At 29.7% G+C, this 20,313-nt stretch overlaps 2 non-coding genes across 2 annotated transcripts; one reads left to right on the top strand and one right to left on the bottom strand.

The window, feature by feature from the left end:
- Window positions 1-12,398: 12,398 nt before the first annotated feature.
- LOC134313122 (U1 spliceosomal RNA) lies at window positions 12,399-12,562 on the bottom strand. Its single transcript, XR_010012019.1, has one exon. It is a non-coding gene; the product is annotated as a U1 spliceosomal RNA (small nuclear RNA).
- A 5,278-nt stretch (window positions 12,563-17,840) lies between these two features.
- Window positions 17,841-18,006, top strand: LOC134313216 (U1 spliceosomal RNA). The gene has a single exon (XR_010012109.1). It is a non-coding gene; the product is annotated as a U1 spliceosomal RNA (small nuclear RNA).
- Window positions 18,007-20,313: the final 2,307 nt, after the last annotated feature.

The raw sequence follows: 20,313 nt of genomic DNA on the forward strand, positions 1-20,313 counted from the left end.
AAGGTCTTGAGAGTCAGTCATCTTCTAGACCTTCATCGGTGGTCACAGGACGCTGCGAACAGTGTGCAGTTGGCTGGATGTTTTTGGTTGGTGGACGACAGTGAGGTGTTTAAAAACTCCAGCAGCGCTGCTGTGTCTGATCCACTCACAACATACCAGCACAACACACACTAACACACCACCACCATGTCAGTCACTGCAGTGCTGAGAATGATCCACCACCTAAATAATACCTGCTCTGTGGGGGTCCTGACCATTGAAGAACAGGGTGAAAGCAGGTTAAAAACTATGTAGAGAAACAGATGGACTACAGGCAGTAATTGTAGAACTACAAAGTGCTTCTATATGGGAAGTTTTTTAGAATGAACTCAAGTTCATATGCGTGTGGCAGGCGAGCGAATACTTTTGGCAATATAGTGTATCATTGGGGGACACTTTAGTTATGTTTAGTTAGTTGAGTTTAAGGTGCTTGCAGGCCATGTAAAAAAAAAAAAAAAAAATTAGAGGAAATGTTGTAATCTGTTCCACATTGTTTTCACAGAGAAATCTTGTAAAAATAGCCAAAGGCATAAACGTATTGTTTTTAAAACATGTATTGTTCTTAAAACGTATGGTTTTTAAAACATGTATTGTTCTTAAAACGTATGGTTTTTAAAACATGTATTGTTCTTAAAACGTATGGTTTTTAAAACATGTATGGTTTTTAAAACGTATGGTTTTTAAAACATGTTTTGTTCTTAAAACGTATGGTTTTTAAAACATGTATTGTTCTTAAAACGTATGGTTTTTTAAAACATGTTTTGTTCTAAAAACGTATGGTTTTTAAAACATGTATTGTTCTTAAAACGTATGGTTTTTAAAACATGTATTGTTCTTAAAACGTATGGTTTTTAAAACATGTATGGTTTTTAAAACGTATTGTTCTTAAAACGTATGGTTTTTAAAACATGTATTGTTCTTAAAACGTATGGTTTTTAAAACATGTATGGTTTTTAAAACATGTATGGTTTTTAAAACGTATTGTTCTTAAAACGTATGGTTTTTAAAACGTATTGTTCTTAAAACGTATTGTTCTTAAAACATGTATGGTTTTTAAAACATGTATACTTAAAACGTATGGTTTTTAAAACGTATTGTTCTTAAAACGTATTGTTCTTAAAACATGTATGGTTTTTAAAACATGTATTCTTAAAATGTATGGTTTTTAAAACGTATTGTTCTTAAAACGTATGGTTTTTAAAACATGTATGGTTTTTAAAACATGTATTGTTCTTAAAACATGTATGGTTTTTAAAACATGTATGGTTTTTAAAACATGTATTGTTCTTAAAACGTATGGTTTTTAAAACATGTATTGTTCTTAAAACGTATGGTTTTTAAAACGTATTGTTCTTAAAACGTATGGTTTTTAAAACATGTATTGTTCTTAAAACGTATGGTTTTTAAAACATGTATTGTTCTTAAAACATGTATGGTTTTTAAAACGTATTGTTCTTAAAACATGTATTGTTCTTAAAACATGTATGGTTTTTAAAACATGTATGGTTTTTAAAACATGTATTGTTCTTAAAACGTATGGTTTTTAAAACGTATTGTTCTTAAAACATGTATGGTTTTTAAAACATGTATGGTTTTTAAACATGTATTGTTCTTAAAACGTATGGTTTTTAAAACGTATTGTTCTTAAAACGTATGGTTTTTAAAACATGTATGGTTTTTAAAACATTTATTGTTCTTTAAACATGTATGGTTTTTAAAACATGTATGGTTTTTAAAACATGTATTGTTCTTAAAACGTATGGTTTTTAAAACGTATTGTTCTTAAAACGTATGGTTTTTAAAACATGTATTGTTCTTAAAACATGTATGGTTTTTAAAACGTATTGTTCTTAAAACATGTATTGTTCTTAAAACATGTATGGTTTTTAAAACGTATGGTTTTTAAACATGTATTGTTCTTAAAACGTATGGTTTTTAAAACGTATTGTTCTTAAAACATGTATTGTTCTTAAAACGTATGGTTTTTAAAACATGTATTGTTCTTAAAACGTATGGTTTTTAAAACGTATTGTTTTTAAAACATGTATTGTTCTTAAAACATGTATGGTTTTTAAAACATGTATGGTTTTTAAAACATGTATTGTTCTTAAAACGTATGGTTTTTAAAACATGTATTGTTCTTAAAACGTATGGTTTTTAAAACATGTATGGTTTTTAAAACGTATGGTTTTTAAAACATGTTTTGTTCTTAAAACGTATGGTTTTTAAAACATGTATTGTTCTTAAAACGTATGGTTTTTTAAAACATGTTTTGTTCTAAAAACGTATGGTTTTTAAAACATGTATTGTTCTTAAAACGTATGGTTTTTAAAACGTATTGTTCTTAAAACATGTATGGTTTTTAAAACGTATTGTTCTTAAAACATGTATGGTTTTTAAAACATGTATTGTTCTTAAAACGTATGGTTTTTAAAACATGTATTGTTCTTAAAACGTATGGTTTTTAAAACATGTATGGTTTTTAAAACATGTATGGTTTTTAAAACGTATTGTTCTTAAAACGTATGGTTTTTAAAACGTATTGTTCTTAAAACGTATTGTTCTTAAAACATGTATGGTTTTTAAAACATGTATACTTAAAACGTATGGTTTTTAAAACGTATTGTTCTTAAAATGTATTGTTCTTAAAACATGTATGGTTTTTAAAACATGTATTCTTAAAATGTATGGTTTTTAAAACGTATTGTTCTTAAAACGTATGGTTTTTAAAACATGTATGGTTTTTAAAACATGTATTGTTCTTAAAACATGTATGGTTTTTAAAACATGTATGGTTTTTAAAACATGTATTGTTCTTAAAACGTATGGTTTTTAAAACATGTATTGTTCTTAAAACGTATGGTTTTTAAAACGTATTGTTCTTAAAACGTATGGTTTTTAAAACATGTATTGTTCTTAAAACGTATGGTTTTTAAAACATGTATTGTTCTTAAAACATGTATGGTTTTTAAAACGTATTGTTCTTAAAACATGTATTGTTCTTAAAACATGTATGGTTTTTAAAACGTATTGTTCTTAAAACATGTATGGTTTTTAAAACATGTATGGTTTTTAAACATGTATTGTTCTTAAAACGTATGGTTTTTAAAACGTATTGTTCTTAAAACGTATGGTTTTTAAAACATGTATGGTTTTTAAAACATGTATTGTTCTTAAAACATGTATGGTTTTTAAAACATGTATGGTTTTTAAAACATGTATTGTTCTTAAAACGTATGGTTTTTAAAACGTATTGTTCTTAAAACGTATGGTTTTTAAAACATGTATTGTTCTTAAAACATGTATGGTTTTTAAAACATGTATTGTTCTTAAAACGTATGGTTTTTAAAACATGTATTGTTCTTAAAACGTATGGTTTTTAAAACATGTATTGTTTTTAAAACGTATGGTTTTTAAAACATGTTTTGTTCTTAAAACGTATGGTTTTTAAAACATGTATTGTTCTTAAAACGTATGGTTTTTTAAAACATGTTTTGTTCTAAAAACGTATGGTTTTTAAAACATGTATTGTTCTTAAAACGTATGGTTTTTAAAACGTATTGTTCTTAAAACATGTATGGTTTTTAAAACGTATTGTTCTTAAAACATGTATGGTTTTTAAAACATGTATTGTTCTTAAAACGTATGGTTTTTAAAACATGTATTGTTCTTAAAACGTATGGTTTTTAAAACATGTATGGTTTTTAAAACATGTATGGTTTTTAAAACGTATTGTTCTTAAAACGTATGGTTTTTAAAACGTATTGTTCTTAAAACGTATTGTTCTTAAAACATGTATGGTTTTTAAAACATGTATACTTAAAACGTATGGTTTTTAAAACGTATTGTTCTTAAAATGTATTGTTCTTAAAACATGTATGGTTTTTAAAACATGTATTCTTAAAATGTATGGTTTTTAAAACGTATTGTTCTTAAAACGTATGGTTTTTAAAACATGTATGGTTTTTAAAACATGTATTGTTCTTAAAACATGTATGGTTTTTAAAACATGTATGGTTTTTAAAACATGTATTGTTCTTAAAACGTATGGTTTTTAAAACATGTATTGTTCTTAAAACGTATGGTTTTTAAAACGTATTGTTCTTAAAACGTATGGTTTTTAAAACATGTATTGTTCTTAAAACGTATGGTTTTTAAAACATGTATTGTTCTTAAAACATGTATGGTTTTTAAAACGTATTGTTCTTAAAACATGTATTGTTCTTAAAACATGTATGGTTTTTAAAACATGTATGGTTTTTAAAACATGTATTGTTCTTAAAACATGTATGGTTTTTAAAACATGTATGGTTTTTAAACATGTATTGTTCTTAAAACGTATGGTTTTTAAAACGTATTGTTCTTAAAACGTATGGTTTTTAAAACATGTATGGTTTTTAAAACATTTATTGTTCTTTAAACATGTATGGTTTTTAAAACATGTATGGTTTTTAAAACATGTATTGTTCTTAAAACGTATGGTTTTTAAAACGTATTGTTCTTAAAACGTATGGTTTTTAAAACATGTATTGTTCTTAAAACATGTATGGTTTTTAAAACGTATTGTTCTTAAAACATGTATTGTTCTTAAAACATGTATGGTTTTTAAAACGTATGGTTTTTAAACATGTATTGTTCTTAAAACGTATGGTTTTTAAAACGTATTGTTCTTAAAACATGTATTGTTCTTAAAACGTATGGTTTTTAAAACATGTATTGTTCTTAAAACGTATGGTTTTTAAAACGTATTGTTTTTAAAACATGTATTGTTCTTAAAACATGTATGGTTTTTAAAACATGTATGGTTTTTAAAACATGTATTGTTCTTAAAACGTATGGTTTTTAAAACATGTATTGTTCTTAAAACGTATGGTTTTTAAAACATGTATGGTTTTTAAAACGTATGGTTTTTAAAACATGTTTTGTTCTTAAAACGTATGGTTTTTAAAACATGTATTGTTCTTAAAACGTATGGTTTTTTAAAACATGTTTTGTTCTAAAAACGTATGGTTTTTAAAACATGTATTGTTCTTAAAACGTATGGTTTTTAAAACGTATTGTTCTTAAAACATGTATGGTTTTTAAAACGTATTGTTCTTAAAACATGTATGGTTTTTAAAACATGTATTGTTCTTAAAACGTATGGTTTTTAAAACATGTATTGTTCTTAAAACGTATGGTTTTTAAAACATGTATGGTTTTTAAAACATGTATGGTTTTTAAAACGTATTGTTCTTAAAACGTATGGTTTTTAAAACGTATTGTTCTTAAAACGTATTGTTCTTAAAACATGTATGGTTTTTAAAACATGTATACTTAAAACGTATGGTTTTTAAAACGTATTGTTCTTAAAATGTATTGTTCTTAAAACATGTATGGTTTTTAAAACATGTATTCTTAAAATGTATGGTTTTTAAAACGTATTGTTCTTAAAACGTATGGTTTTTAAAACATGTATGGTTTTTAAAACATGTATTGTTCTTAAAACATGTATGGTTTTTAAAACATGTATGGTTTTTAAAACATGTATTGTTCTTAAAACGTATGGTTTTTAAAACATGTATTGTTCTTAAAACGTATGGTTTTTAAAACGTATTGTTCTTAAAACGTATGGTTTTTAAAACATGTATTGTTCTTAAAACGTATGGTTTTTAAAACATGTATTGTTCTTAAAACATGTATGGTTTTTAAAACGTATTGTTCTTAAAACATGTATTGTTCTTAAAACATGTATGGTTTTTAAAACGTATTGTTCTTAAAACATGTATTGTTCTTAAAACACGTATGGTTTTTAAAACATGTATTGTTCTTAAAACATGTATGGTTTTTAAAACGTATTGTTCTTAAAACATGTATTGTTCTTAAAACATGTATGGTTTTTAAAACGTATTGTTCTTAAAACATGTATTGTTCTTAAAACACGTATGGTTTTTAAAACGTATTGTTCTTAAAACGTATGGTTTTTAAAACATGTATTGTTCTTAAAACATGTATGGTTTTTAAAACATGTATTGTTCTTAAAACGTATGGTTTTTAAAACATGTATTGTTCTTAAAACATGTATGGTTTTTAAAACGTATTGTTCTTAAAACATGTATGGTTTTTAAAACATGTATTGTTCTTAAAACGTATGGTTTTTAAAACATGTTTTGTTCTTAAAACGTATGGTTTTTAAAACATGTATGGTTTTTAAAACATGTATGGTTTTTAAAACGTATTGTTCTTAAAACGTATGGTTTTTAAAACGTATTGTTCTTAAAACGTATTGTTCTTAAAACATGTATGGTTTTTAAAACATGTATACTTAAAACGTATGGTTTTTAAAACGTATTGTTCTTAAAATGTATTGTTCTTAAAACATGTATGGTTTTTAAAACATGTATTCTTAAAATGTATGGTTTTTAAAACGTATTGTTCTTAAAACGTATGGTTTTTAAAACATGTATGGTTTTTAAAACATGTATTGTTCTTAAAACATGTATGGTTTTTAAAACATGTATGGTTTTTAAAACATGTATTGTTCTTAAAACGTATGGTTTTTAAAACATGTATTGTTCTTAAAACGTATGGTTTTTAAAACGTATTGTTCTTAAAACGTATGGTTTTTAAAACATGTATTGTTCTTAAAACGTATGGTTTTTAAAACATGTATTGTTCTTAAAACATGTATGGTTTTTAAAACGTATTGTTCTTAAAACATGTATTGTTCTTAAAACATGTATGGTTTTTAAAACATGTATGGTTTTTAAAACATGTATTGTTCTTAAAACGTATGGTTTTTAAAACGTATTGTTCTTAAAACATGTATGGTTTTTAAAACATGTATGGTTTTTAAACATGTATTGTTCTTAAAACGTATGGTTTTTAAAACGTATTGTTCTTAAAACGTATGGTTTTTAAAACATGTATGGTTTTTAAAACATTTATTGTTCTTTAAACATGTATGGTTTTTAAAACGTATTGTTCTTAAAACGTATGGTTTTTAAAACATGTATTGTTCTTAAAACGTATGGTTTTTAAAACATGTATTGTTCTTAAAACATGTATGGTTTTTAAAACGTATTGTTCTTAAAACATGTATTGTTCTTAAAACATGTATGGTTTTTAAAACGTATTGTTCTTAAAACATGTATGGTTTTTAAAACATGTATGGTTTTTAAACATGTATTGTTCTTAAAACGTATGGTTTTTAAAACGTATTGTTCTTAAAACGTATGGTTTTTAAAACATGTATGGTTTTTAAAACATGTATGGTTTTTAAAACATGTATTGTTCTTAAAACGTATGGTTTTTAAAACGTATTGTTCTTAAAACGTATGGTTTTTAAAACGTATTGTTCTTAAAACGTATGGTTTTTAAAACATGTATTGTTCTTAAAACGTATGGTTTTTAAAACATGTATTGTTCTTAAAACATGTATGGTTTTTAAAACGTATTGTTCTTAAAACATGTATTGTTCTTAAAACATGTATGGTTTTTAAAACATGTATGGTTTTTAAAACATGTATTGTTCTTAAAACGTATGGTTTTTAAAACGTATTGTTCTTAAAACATGTATGGTTTTTAAAACATGTATGGTTTTTAAACATGTATTGTTCTTAAAACGTATGGTTTTTAAAACGTATTGTTCTTAAAACGTATGGTTTTTAAAACATGTATGGTTTTTAAAACATTTATTGTTCTTTAAACATGTATGGTTTTTAAAACATGTATGGTTTTTAAAACATGTATTGTTCTTAAAACGTATGGTTTTTAAAACGTATTGTTCTTAAAACGTATGGTTTTTAAAACATGTATTGTTCTTAAAACATGTATGGTTTTTAAAACGTATTGTTCTTAAAACATGTATTGTTCTTAAAACATGTATGGTTTTTAAAACGTATGGTTTTTAAACATGTATTGTTCTTAAAACGTATGGTTTTTAAAACGTATTGTTCTTAAAACATGTATTGTTCTTAAAACGTATGGTTTTTAAAACATGTATTGTTCTTAAAACGTATGGTTTTTAAAACGTATTGTTTTTAAAACATGTATTGTTCTTAAAACATGTATGGTTTTTAAAACATGTATGGTTTTTAAAACATGTATTGTTCTTAAAACGTATGGTTTTTAAAACATGTATTGTTCTTAAAACGTATGGTTTTTAAAACATGTATGGTTTTTAAAACGTATGGTTTTTAAAACATGTTTTGTTCTTAAAACGTATGGTTTTTAAAACATGTATTGTTCTTAAAACGTATGGTTTTTTAAAACATGTTTTGTTCTAAAAACGTATGGTTTTTAAAACATGTATTGTTCTTAAAACGTATGGTTTTTAAAACGTATTGTTCTTAAAACATGTATGGTTTTTAAAACGTATTGTTCTTAAAACATGTATGGTTTTTAAAACATGTATTGTTCTTAAAACGTATGGTTTTTAAAACATGTATTGTTCTTAAAACGTATGGTTTTTAAAACATGTATGGTTTTTAAAACATGTATGGTTTTTAAAACGTATTGTTCTTAAAACGTATGGTTTTTAAAACGTATTGTTCTTAAAACGTATTGTTCTTAAAACATGTATGGTTTTTAAAACATGTATACTTAAAACGTATGGTTTTTAAAACGTATTGTTCTTAAAATGTATTGTTCTTAAAACATGTATGGTTTTTAAAACATGTATTCTTAAAATGTATGGTTTTTAAAACGTATTGTTCTTAAAACGTATGGTTTTTAAAACATGTATGGTTTTTAAAACATGTATTGTTCTTAAAACATGTATGGTTTTTAAAACATGTATGGTTTTTAAAACATGTATTGTTCTTAAAACGTATGGTTTTTAAAACATGTATTGTTCTTAAAACGTATGGTTTTTAAAACGTATTGTTCTTAAAACGTATGGTTTTTAAAACATGTATTGTTCTTAAAACGTATGGTTTTTAAAACATGTATTGTTCTTAAAACATGTATGGTTTTTAAAACGTATTGTTCTTAAAACATGTATTGTTCTTAAAACATGTATGGTTTTTAAAACGTATTGTTCTTAAAACATGTATGGTTTTTAAAACATGTATGGTTTTTAAACATGTATTGTTCTTAAAACGTATGGTTTTTAAAACGTATTGTTCTTAAAACGTATGGTTTTTAAAACATGTATGGTTTTTAAAACATGTATGGTTTTTAAAACATGTATTGTTCTTAAAACGTATGGTTTTTAAAACGTATTGTTCTTAAAACATGTATTGTTCTTAAAACATGTATGGTTTTTAAAACGTATTGTTCTTAAAACATGTATGGTTTTTAAAACATGTATGGTTTTTAAACATGTATTGTTCTTAAAACGTATGGTTTTTAAAACGTATTGTTCTTAAAACGTATGGTTTTTAAAACATGTATGGTTTTTAAAACATGTATTGTTCTTAAAACATGTATGGTTTTTAAAACATGTATGGTTTTTAAAACATGTATTGTTCTTAAAACGTATGGTTTTTAAAACGTATTGTTCTTAAAACGTATGGTTTTTAAAACATGTATTGTTCTTAAAACATGTATGGTTTTTAAAACATGTATTGTTCTTAAAACGTATGGTTTTTAAAACATGTATTGTTCTTAAAACGTATGGTTTTTAAAACATGTATTGTTTTTAAAACGTATGGTTTTTAAAACATGTTTTGTTCTTAAAACGTATGGTTTTTAAAACATGTATTGTTCTTAAAACGTATGGTTTTTTAAAACATGTTTTGTTCTAAAAACGTATGGTTTTTAAAACATGTATTGTTCTTAAAACGTATGGTTTTTAAAACGTATTGTTCTTAAAACATGTATGGTTTTTAAAACGTATTGTTCTTAAAACATGTATGGTTTTTAAAACATGTATTGTTCTTAAAACGTATGGTTTTTAAAACATGTATTGTTCTTAAAACGTATGGTTTTTAAAACATGTATGGTTTTTAAAACATGTATGGTTTTTAAAACGTATTGTTCTTAAAACGTATGGTTTTTAAAACGTATTGTTCTTAAAACGTATTGTTCTTAAAACATGTATGGTTTTTAAAACATGTATACTTAAAACGTATGGTTTTTAAAACGTATTGTTCTTAAAATGTATTGTTCTTAAAACATGTATGGTTTTTAAAACATGTATTCTTAAAATGTATGGTTTTTAAAACGTATTGTTCTTAAAACGTATGGTTTTTAAAACATGTATGGTTTTTAAAACATGTATTGTTCTTAAAACATGTATGGTTTTTAAAACATGTATGGTTTTTAAAACATGTATTGTTCTTAAAACGTATGGTTTTTAAAACATGTATTGTTCTTAAAACGTATGGTTTTTAAAACGTATTGTTCTTAAAACGTATGGTTTTTAAAACATGTATTGTTCTTAAAACGTATGGTTTTTAAAACATGTATTGTTCTTAAAACATGTATGGTTTTTAAAACGTATTGTTCTTAAAACATGTATTGTTCTTAAAACATGTATGGTTTTTAAAACATGTATGGTTTTTAAAACATGTATTGTTCTTAAAACGTATGGTTTTTAAAACGTATTGTTCTTAAAACATGTATGGTTTTTAAAACATGTATGGTTTTTAAACATGTATTGTTCTTAAAACGTATGGTTTTTAAAACGTATTGTTCTTAAAACGTATGGTTTTTAAAACATGTATGGTTTTTAAAACATGTATTGTTCTTAAAACATGTATGGTTTTTAAAACATGTATGGTTTTTAAAACATGTTCTGTTCTTAAAACGTATGGTTTTTAAAACGTATTGTTCTTAAAACGTATGGTTTTTAAAACATGTATTGTTCTTAAAACATGTATGGTTTTTAAAACGTATTGTTCTTAAAACATGTATTGTTCTTAAAACATGTATGGTTTTTAAAACGTATGGTTTTTAAACATGTATTGTTCTTAAAACGTATGGTTTTTAAAACGTATTGTTCTTAAAACATGTATTGTTCTTAAAACGTATGGTTTTTAAAACATGTATTGTTCTTAAAACGTATGGTTTTTAAAACATGTATTGTTCTTAAAACGTATGGTTTTTAAAACGTATTGTTCTTAAAACGTATGGTTTTTAAAACATGTATTGTTCTTAAAACGTATGGTTTTTAAAACATGTATTGTTCTTAAAACATGTATGGTTTTTAAAACGTATTGTTCTTAAAACATGTATTGTTCTTAAAACATGTATGGTTTTTAAAACATGTATGGTTTTTAAAACATGTATTGTTCTTAAAACGTATGGTTTTTAAAACGTATTGTTCTTAAAACATGTATGGTTTTTAAAACATGTATGGTTTTTAAACATGTATTGTTCTTAAAACGTATGGTTTTTAAAACGTATTGTTCTTAAAACGTATGGTTTTTAAAACATGTATTGTTCTTAAAACATGTATGGTTTTTAAAACGTATTGTTCTTAAAACATGTATTGTTCTTAAAACATGTATGGTTTTTAAAACGTATGGTTTTTAAACATGTATTGTTCTTAAAACGTATGGTTTTTAAAACGTATTGTTCTTAAAACATGTATTGTTCTTAAAACGTATGGTTTTTAAAACATGTATTGTTCTTAAAACGTATGGTTTTTAAAACGTATGGTTTTTAAAACATGTATTGTTCTTAAAACATGTATGGTTTTTAAAACATGTATGGTTTTTAAAACATGTATTGTTCTTAAAACGTATGGTTTTTAAAACGTATTGTTCTTAAAACATGTATGGTTTTTAAAACATGTATTGTTCTTAAAACATGTATGGTTTTTAAAACATGTATTCTTAAAACGTATGGTTTTTAAAACGTATTGTTCTTAAAACATGTATGGTTTTTAAAAGAAGGTCTGTCTCTAGACTTGCAAAAAAACATAATTTGCACTTATGGGCAATGAGAGGAGAAAACTTGCTTGTTGCATGTTGGAATGGTTTTGTAACATTTGTTTAAATAAATGTTATTTGTGAACAGAAGTTGTAAGTTGATTCATTGTAAAGTTTAAAGAAACTGGGAAAACTTTTATTAGTCAACATGAAGTCTAGAAATGACAAACATAAGCACTGTAAACTTGAGACAATAAGTTATGTGAATATAGCTGAAGTTGTATTGACTTGAAAGTGTGTGTTAAAATAGTAAAGAATTGTATGTTTATTGAACTAGATAGCTCATTTTCTAAAATAGATAAAATAAACATAGTAAGTTATTTAAACTCAGTGCATTAAGTTGTAACAATAAATAATCATTAGTTAAGCAACTTTTTTAACTTAACTTCTTGAGTTGTTACAACGGTTTTCTTCAAGTTGAGTTTACTTAGCTTTTTAAGGCAGCAGGTGAACTTTCGTTTCTGAGTTTAACCAACTTAAAATGTTTTACAGTGCAGAGATCAGGGGAGAGCGCGAACGCAGTCCCCCACTATCAGAAATTATGCAGTCGAGATTCCCACATTTGGGGAATTCGCAGCGGTCAGCACAACCGGAGTGCAATGGCTGAGCCTCGCCCTGGGTGAACCACCTTCTTGATCATGGTCTCGCCCCTGCCAGGTAAGTATGAGTTGCAGAGGCACCGCCGAATAGAGACACCGCCGAACAGAGACACCGAATCACACACCGTTCAAACTCACGGTGAGCTCCACTCGTCTACTCATCACACCAGCACAAACCTCACCGAACACAAACGCCGCTATTCTGCAACATCAAAACGACCACGCCGACATTTGCCTGAAAATAAGAAAAAAAACACTTGGTTCAACCAAAACAGAAGAAAAAATGATCATTTCAAATTGATCTACAAAAAAGAAAAAAAAAAACACTGTAAAAATCCACCTGACAAGCATGCCCTTTAGAGGTTTGGCATAGCTCAATCATGAAACGGTCAAATTAGCCTAAGAAATAGTGCAAACGGCTAATTATGTGCCCAGTGCTAAAGCTGATCTAAAATACCGGTCTCTTTAACGTTTGTATCAACAAGCTTTTTATGTAAACGCTGCCTATCCAAAAATAGCTCTGGACGACAACTTTTTTTCCAAGGCAAAAACGCCACAAATCCGTAAGCCCGGATAAATTCAATCTACTAAATTTGAGGAAACCGCTTGCCTTAAAAAAGTTAAGTAATGTATAATGAAAACTTGAGTTAGCATAACTTAAAACATCAAGTTATTACACCTAAAAGGCAAGTTGATTAAACTTCACCAACAGCAAGCGTAAAAAAGGCGGACTTACACGTAAATGGTGGGCGTTTTTCTGTTTAATTACCTTAACTTAACTTTTTGTTTAGTAAACTTAAATCTTTTAGCACATTTAAATGTGTACTCAAACGAGTACAATATACTCTGCATTTTATAGTAAAGCAAAAACACTTAAATATTTAATGTATGTTGTACTAAAAATGTTTGATTAGATATAAAGTCCGGGCTAACAGTGTACTGATCCGAGCTGCAAATCGAAATACGACGAATCAAAATTAAAATCATACAGAACAAGAAACAAAATGAATACGGTCTCGCTCAATTTTACAAGCTCTTGCTTTGCCACCACGGAAATCAAGGGAAAGCGAGAAAGCGGTCCCTCATTATCAGAAATTAGCGTTCTATTTCACGTTTGTATCAACAAGCTTTTTAGGTAAACGCTGCCTATCCAAAAAATAGCTCTGAACGACCACTTTTTTCCCCACGCAATAACGTCACGAATCCGTTCAACTGATCGGAGCTGCACGCAAAAGAACAACGAATCAGAATGAAAATCATACAGAGCAAGAAACTAAATGAATACGGTCAGCTAAAATCTACAAGCTCTATATTTGCCACCACAGAAATCAGGGGAGAGCGCGAACGCAGTGCCCCCCCTAACTTTATATATAAGTTAAATATCCTACTGTGTTTTTTTTTATTTTTTATTTTATTAATAATTTTGGCGATGGGTGCCCTTTTTTTTTGCTTGAGCACCTGCCCCCAAAAATGTCTGTGCACGTGCCTGGCCCAGTGCTAAAGCTGATCTAAAACAACGGTCTCTTTAACAAGCTTTTTATGTAAACGCTGCCTATCCAAAAATAGCTCTGGACGACCACTTTTTTTCCAAGGCAAAAACGACACAAATCCGTTCTCCACTATAAGCCCGGATAAATTCAATCCACTTAAAAAATTTTAGGAAACCGCTTGCCTTAAAAAAAGTTAAGTAATGTTTAATAAAAACTTAAATCTTTTAGCACATTTAAATGTGTACTCAAATGAGTACAATATACTCTGCATTTTATAGTAGAGCAAAAACACTTAAATATTTTATGTATGTTGTACTAAAAATGTTTGATTAGATATAAAGTCCGGGCTACCAGTGTACATAAAAAGCTTGTTGATACAAACGTTAAAGAGACCGGTGTTTTAGATCAGCTTTAGCACTGGGCACATAATTAGCCGTTTGCACTATTTCTTAGGCTAATTTGATTGTTTCATGATTGAGCTATGCCAAACCTGTAAAGGGTATGCTTGTCAGGTGGATTTTTACAGTGGGTTTTTTTTTTCTTTTTTGTAGATCAATTTGAAATGATCATTTTTTTCTTCTGTTTTGGTTGAACCAAGTGTTTTTTTATTTTTATTTTCAGGCAAATGTCGGCGTGGTCATTTTGATGTTGCAGAATAGCGGCGTTTGGGTTCGGTGAGGTTTGTGCTGGTGTGATGAGTAGACGAGTGGAGCTCACCGTGAGTTTATGACTGCAGGATGATTGTTTGCTATTGTTTTGTTATTTTTTTTTAGTGAAGTGTATCATTGCTTTCCAAAGAAAATCACGTGTCTCTATTTACGTTTTTATTTTTTGCACAATTTGAACAAAACATAAAAGAATAAACAGACTACTAGAAATGCTCCAAAAGTACTTGGAATGATTTTTTACATTAATTTTCATTCAAATTTAAGACCTTTTTTGCCTTCTCCTGTAGAATTGCCATTTTGGAAATCACTTTGCACATCAGCGTTATGCATGGTGTGGTGAGAGACTTGACCAGTGGTCAACAGTGAGAACAAAGGTTGACATATTGTGCATGGCAACCAATTGATTAATTTCTGATAATGAGGGACGGCGTTCGCTCTCCCCTGATTTCTGTGGTAGCAAAGAAAGAGCTTGTAGATTTTAGCCGACCGTCATTATTCGATGTGCAGCTCGGATCAGTAGAACGGATTCGTTGTGTTATTGCGTGGGGACAAAAGTGGTCGTCCAGAGCTATTTTACGTAAAATAGAACGCTAATTTCTGATAATGAGGGACCCGCGTTCGCGCTTTCCCTTGATTTCTGTGGTGGCATAGCAAGAACTTGTAAGCTTGGGCGACACCGTATTCATTTTGTTTCTTGTTCTGTATGATTTTCATTCTGATTTGTCGTTATTCGATGTGCAGCTCGGATCAGTAGAACGGATTTGTGGCGTTTTGCGTTGGGACAAAAGTGGTCGTCCAGAGCTTTTTTTGGATAGGCAGCGTTTACATAAAAAGCTTGTTAAAGAGAACGGTGTTTTAGATCAGCTTTAGCACTGGGCCAGGCACGTGCACAGACATTTTTGGGGGCAGGTGCTCAAGCAAAAAAAAGGGCACCCATCGCCAAAATTATTAATAAAATAAAAAAAACACGGTAGGATATTTAACTTATATATAAAGTTAGTGGGGGACGGCGTTCGCGCTCTCCCCTGATTTCTGTGGTGGCAAATATAGAGCTTGTAGATTTTAGCCGACCGTATTCATTTAGTTTCTTGTTCTGCACTGTTAGCCCGGACTTTATATCTAATTAAACATTTTTTGTACAACTTACATAAATTAATTAAGTTTTTTGCTCTACTAAAAAATGCAGAGTACAATGTACTCATTTGAGTACACATTTAAATGTGCTAAAAGATTTAAGTTTACTAAACAAAAAAAATACTTTTCTATCAGATTAACTTAAAAAAGTTAAGTTAAGGTAATTAATCTTCTTCTTTTATTTTCTGGAAAGTTCTTAAAACCACACGTTTATTTCTGTATCTAGATGTGTATATGTTTATTTTGTAAATATATGTGTATATATGTCTGTGTGTGCATACATGTACCGTCAAGGAGATGCTCAAAAAATTTCGTTGTGCACTGTGCAATGACAATAAAGGCATTCTATTCTATTATATTCTATTAAACAGAAAAACGCCCACCATTTACGTGTAAGTCCGCCTTTTTTCAGCTTGCTGTTGGTGAATCAGGCAAAAATGATTTTCTTGTGTTCGGGTAGCCATTTGTTTGAACTTTTGTAACCTGTTGTTGCAAATTACTTTTTACTTTTCATTTAAGGCTTTTTGCAAAAGTAAACTTGTCTTTTGTGAAGTGGAACCTTTGTTAAACTAAATGGACGAACATTTTCTTACTCATTATGCTATTTTTGAGTAGCATGTACACCAGTCTGATGGGACTTTTTTATCTTCCGTCCAATTTTGGTAAGTGTTGTACTTAACTTAACAATTTTGTTTAAAATAAATAATCTTAATGTTGACACTAAATAAATAATCAAACAGCGCTGCTTTATTTGACGTATACGTAAACGAAGCAAAGAGTGTGCTGGCTTGCTTTATTTTAATCCTTAAATGAATGGTATTAATGATATTAATACTTCTGTTTCTTGTTTCTTTGTTTTGTTTTAGAGAGCCGCAGCCAAACGATAAGAAATCAGCTTGCTGTGTGAAACTGAGTACAGGTTCATGGTTACTGTGAAGAGCTGTTTGTGTTTCATCAGAACTTTATATACAGTTTGTACAGTTTTGAAGATGTTTTCTTGACATATTGTATTTTAAGTAAATACTTCTGAAGTGAAATAAAGAAAAATAATTGTATTATTCTGTCTGTTTTTCTATTAACATTTCTAATTGATATTTAAAACGTAATTAACATGAAAACTAAGAAGAAATCAATATATTTGTCCATTAAACTCAAGATAATAAGTAGAATTATTGGGAAAAGCAGTTGGTATAACCAAAAAAATAAAGTTTAATCAACTTGCCTTTTAGGTGTAATAACTTAATGTTTTAAGTTATGCTAACTCATACTTAACTTTTTTAAGGCAACCGGTTTCCTCAAATTTTTTAAGTAGATTGAACTTATCCGGGCTTACATTGTGTATGATTTTCATTCTGATTCGTTGTTCTTTTGCGTGCAGCTCCGATTAGTTAAACGGATTCGTGATGTTATTGCGTGGGGAAAAAGTGGTCGTTCAGAGCTATTTTTTGGATAGGCAGCGTTTACCTAAAAAGCTTGTTGATACAAACTTGAGCCGACCGTATTCATTTAGTTTCTTGTTCTAAATGATTTTCATTCTGATTCGTTGTTCTTTTGCGTGCAGCTCCGAACGATAGGACGCATTCATGATTTTTTTGCGTGGGGTAAAAAAGTGGTGTTCCAGAGCTATTTTTGGATAGGCCGCATTTACATAAAAAGCTTGTTGATACAAACGTTAAAGAGACCGGTGTTTTACATCAGCTTTAGCACTGGGCACATAATTAGCCGTTTGCACTATTTCTTAGGCTAATTTGACCGTTTCATGATTGAGCTATGCCAAACCTGTAAAGGGTATGCTTGTCAGGTGGATTTTTACAGTGTTTATTTTTTTCTTTTTTGTAGATCAATTTGAAATGATCATTTTTTTCTTCTGTTTTGGTTGAACCAAGTTTTTTTTTTTTTTTTTTTTTTTTTTTTTTTAAGGCAAATGTCGGCGTGGTCGTTTTGATGTTGCAGAATAGAGGCGTTTGTGGTCGGTGAGGTTTGTGCTGGTGTGATGAGTAGACGAGTGGAGCTCACCGTCGGTGTCTCTGTTCGGCGGTGCGTCTGGATCTCATACTTACCTGGCAAGGGGTGAGACCATGATCAAGAAGGTGGTTCACCCAGGGCGAGGCTCAGCCATTGCACTCCGGTTGTGCTGACCGCTGCGAATTCCCCAAATGTGGGAATCTCGACTGCATAATTTCTGATAGTGGGGGACTGCGTTCGCCGCTGTCCCCTGATTTCTGTGGTGGCAAAGATAGAGTTTGCAGATTTTAGCCGACCGTCGTTATTCGATGTGTAGCTCGGATCAGTAGTACGGATTTTGCGTTGGGACAAAAGTGGTCGTCCAGAGCTATTTTTGGATAGGCAGCGTTTACATAAAAAGCTTGTTGATACAAACGTTAAAGAGACCGGTGTTTTAGATCAGCTTTAGCACTGGGCCAGGCACGTGCACAGACATTTTTGGGTGCAGGTGCTCAAGCCAAAAAAAAGGGCACCCATCGCCAAAATTATTAATAAAATAAAAAAACACAGTAGGATATTTAACTTATATATAAAGTTACGGGGGACTCCGTTCGCGCTCTACCCTGATTCCTGTGGTGGCAAAGACAGAGCTTGTAGATTTTAGCTGACCGTATTCATTTAGTTTCTTGTTCTGTATGATTTTCATTCTGATTCGTTGTTCTTTTGCGTGCAGCTCCGATCAATTGGACGGATTCGTGGTGTTATTGCGTGTGGAAAAAAGTGGTCGTCCAGAGCTATTTTTGGATAGGCAGCGTTTACATAAAAAGCTTGTTGATACAAACGTGAAATAGAACGCTAATTTCTGATAATGAGGGACCGCATTCGCGCTTTCCCTTGATTTCTGTGGTGGCAAAGCAAGAGCTTGTAAACTTGAGCGAGACCGTATTCATTTTGTTTCTTGTTCTGTATGATTTTCATTCTGATTCGTCGTTATTCGATGTGCAGCTCGGATCAGTTAAACGGATTTGTGGCGTTTTTGCGTTGGGTAAAAAAGTGGTCGTCCAGAGCTATTTTTGGATAGGCAGCGTTTACATAAAAAGCTTGTTGATACAAACGTTAAAGAGACCGGTGTTTTAGATCAGCTTTAGCACTGGGCACATAATTAGCCGTTTGCACTATTTCTTAGGTTAATTTGACCGTTTCATGATTGAGCTATGCCAAACCTGTAAAGGGTATGCTTGTCAGGTGGATTTTTACAGTGTTTTTTTTTTTTTTTTTTTTTTTGTAGATCAATTTGAAATGATAATTTTTTTCTTCTGTTTTGGTTGAACCAAGTGTTTTTTTTTTTTTTTTTTTCAGGCAAATGTCGGCGTGGTCGTTTTGATGTTGCAGAATAGCGGCGTTTGTGTTCGGTGAGGTTTGTGCTGGTGTGATGAGTAGACAAGTGGAGTTCACCGTGAGTTTATGACTGCAGGATGATTGTTTGCTTTCGGTTTGTTATTTTTTTTAGTGAAGTGTATCAATGCTTTCCAAAGAAAATCACGTGTCTCTATTTACGTTTTTATTTTTTGCACAATTTGAACAAAGCATAAAAGAATAAAGAGACTACTAGAAATGCTCCAAAAGTACTTGGAATGATTTTGTACATTAATTATCATTCAAATTTAAGACCCTTTTGCCTTCTCCTGTAGAATTGCCATTTTGGAAATCACTTTGCACATCAGCGTTATGCATGGTGTGGTGAGAGACTTGACCAGTGGTCAACTGTGAGAACAAAGGTTGACATATTGTGCATGGCAGCCAATTGATTAATTTCTGATAATGAGGGACGGCGTTCGCTCTCCCCTGATTTCTGTGGTAGCAAAGAAAGAGCTTGTAAACTTGAGCCGACCGTATTCATTTAGTTTCTTGTTCTGAATGGTTTTCATTCTGATTTGTCGTTCTTTTGCGTGCAGCTCTGAACGATAGGATGGATTCGTAGTTTTTTTGCGTGGGGTAAAAAAGTGGTGGTCCAGAGCTATTTTTGGATAGGCAGTGTTTACATAAAAAGCTTGTTGATACAAACGTTAAAGAGACCGGTGTTTTAGATCAGCTTTAGCACTGGGCACATAATTAGCCGTTTGCACTATTTATTATGCCTAGTTTACACTACACGATTTTTGCCCTGATTTTCGCTCCGCGTCTGGTCGGCGCTTGATTTTCCGGGTCGGGAGCAACTCAGCGTTCGATCAGCGATCAAACCTCGGCTCTCAGTCGCTAAGTGTGAACTATCCAACAACTCGACCCGACCGGCTCGCCGACCGCTCGGCGACTGTATTGAGTTTTCTAGCACGTCAGATATCTGATCTCAGACAGGCAACTGGGAATGAGTGACATGTCGAACAGCCAATGAGAACACAGGATACAGCGTGAGGGGAAACGCAGGAGAGGATATACTGTAGTTTATATCAGGATACACCGGCACACACACGTTTTACAGTATTTCTGATTTGATCGTCCTCTACAAAACATAATACCCACGCTGCATTGCAAAATTAATAATTAACCTCCAGCTTACTATAGAATAATCTATACTGTTTGT

Source organism: Trichomycterus rosablanca, chromosome 4 (genome assembly GCF_030014385.1).
Source record: "Trichomycterus rosablanca isolate fTriRos1 chromosome 4, fTriRos1.hap1, whole genome shotgun sequence".
NCBI classification, from domain to species: Eukaryota; Metazoa; Chordata; class Actinopteri; order Siluriformes; family Trichomycteridae; genus Trichomycterus; species Trichomycterus rosablanca.